Here is a 2,462-nt window from a genome sequence, read left to right as displayed (position 1 = left end):
TAAATATGAAATATTTAAATATTATTTCAATAATATTTAATATTAAATAAATGTTTTAGAATTTTTATATTATGAACCAAATTGGTCTGATGCTCTACTAACCACAATTTTGTATTTAGCAGTTCTCCACCTGTATTCAAAGGCAGGGAACTGGTTTCATGTAGATTAGATCCTGCAAGAGTCATCCCAAGGGAGACAAATATTGAGAAGACTTCCTGTTGCAGCAGCTGTTGAAGATATCTTCAACCACCTAAACAGAGAATGAAACAACACCTGCTACACCTGCTGAATTGAAATACATTTTAATTGGGAAGAAGTTAAATCAAAGTTTAAGGGAAGAAGTTAAATCAAATTATCATCGAATCCTAGAATGGCCTGGGTTGGAAGGGACCTTGAAAATCATCCCGTTTCAACCCTCCTGCCATGGGCAGGGGCACCTTTCACTAGACCAGGTTGCCCGAAGTCCCATCCAACCTGGCCTTGAACACTTTCACGGATGGGACATCCACAACTTTACTAAAATCTCTGAATCAACCCTCTTTCAGTTTAAAGCCAATTTCCCCTTGTCCTACCACTACTACCCTTTGTAAAAAGTCCCTCTCCAGCTCTCTTTAAGTAGCCCCCATTTAAGTGCTGAAAGGCTGCTGTAAGGTCTCCCTAGACCCTTCTCTTCTGCAGAATGAACAACTCCATCTCTCTCAGCCTGCCTTCACAGGAGAAGTGCTCCAGCCCTTTGATAATCTTCATGGCCTTTTTCTGGACCCACTCCAACAGGACCACATCTTTCCTGTGCCGAGGACCTCAGAGCTGGACACAGTACTCCAGGTGGGGTCTCACAAGGACAAAGTAGAGGGGGAGAACCATCTCTCTTCCCTGCTAGCCACAATCCTTTTAGTGCTGTCCAGGAAGCTGTTGGCCTTCTCGGATGCAAATGATTGCCAGGTCATGTTGAGTTTCTCATCCACCAACACATGACCCAAAAAATTCCTTTTGAATCCTATGTTCCTTCCAATTTTACCACTGTAAAGGGCTGAGAAATACTTCCTGAGGGAGTGAAGAATCATGGAATAAAAACATAAGGATGCATAGGAATAGAGAGACTAGTAAAGCTCAAGAAGGGGACAAGCAGAAGCAGTTATTCCTAGTGCCACAATTACTGATTTTTTTTCACGAGCACTAAGAGTACCAACATAAACACAGCCTGGCTTTCTTCCTCTGAAATTTGAAGAGCCTCCAACATCGAACACTTTCACTGACTTCATTAATTCCCTACTTCATTCATACTTTAAGGAAAGAAAAATCTATAATATGCATGAGGGAGGCTTAAGAAATGCTGAATTGAATTTTTCAAATGCGCTTTTTTTCCCGTTTCCCTGCTGATAATAAATATTAGCAACATTAAGAGCCTTCTTCCCTGCTCTAATGGAAAACTTCTAAGATGTTTTATGCATGGATTTGGAGCTTTTTAAATGTTCCCAAGATAGGTCACACTGACAAAAGATATTTTTCCCATTTTGTCATATGAATGCTAAAGGTAAAAAAATATAAAAAAAATAAAATCAAACAGAACATCAAATTTAAAACTCTGAGGTTTAAAGTCACTTTGCCCCACCTCAGAAGTGCTGCCTATTGAAATCCATTCCAAGAGCAGGGCTACAGAGAAATGCGGTGGGACCAGCTTGCAATTGTCCACTGGAATGTCAGTAAGAACATAATGACTCTACTCCAAACCCCAAATGATCACAGAACAAAAAATAACATAAAGACAACCTAGTGCAGCCTCCTAGTTAAAAAAGGCAAATCAAACTGTGACTCTTCATTTGCTTCTGTCAATTATTATCTATTGCTTAAGCAAAATAAATTGGGAGACAACATGAAAGAACAATCCTGTGCCCTTTCGTTTCTGCTTAATCTATAATCCATTACTGGTGGGTTGAGGCAATCGTTTTATGAAGCACTTAGAGAGCAGAGACCATAGTGCAAATAGCATGACTTTCTGAGAATGTAGAACTCTCTTCCTCTGAAAAAAAATGCAGTTAGAGTTCAAAACACCATAGTGACCACCTTGTTTTTTCATACACATATAATATGCAATTACTCAATTGCTTGGAAGTGTTTGTAATATGAGCAGCATACAGCCTTCTCTTTATCAGCTCTGCAGAATGCATTGCAGGTCAGAGGACAACCTTTTAAAGACTTAAAAACCCCCAATACTGGAACTGGAGGATCTGATGGGGATTGCTTGAAATAGAAGGAAGTTATTAACATTATTGCTATTGTCAGTGTAGCAACATATTTACATAGTAGACAAAAAAACCCCAAAAACAAAAAGCTGAGTACTTCTCAGTACATGTAATTTGTTTCAGTTTGCCTATGGCATGTCACATATCTGACCTTGTTAATATTCCCATGAGAAACCAACACAAGGCAGGGAGGAGTCAAATGCAAAGACAAACCTCATC

Source organism: Manacus candei, unplaced genomic scaffold (genome assembly GCF_025592945.1).
Source record: "Manacus candei isolate 608988 ecotype Guabito, Panama unplaced genomic scaffold, ASM2559294v1 h1tg000008l, whole genome shotgun sequence".
Taxonomy (NCBI): Eukaryota; Metazoa; Chordata; class Aves; order Passeriformes; family Pipridae; genus Manacus; species Manacus candei.
The sequence above is the reverse complement of the archived record's forward strand: the minus strand, read 5'-3'. Positions refer to the sequence as shown.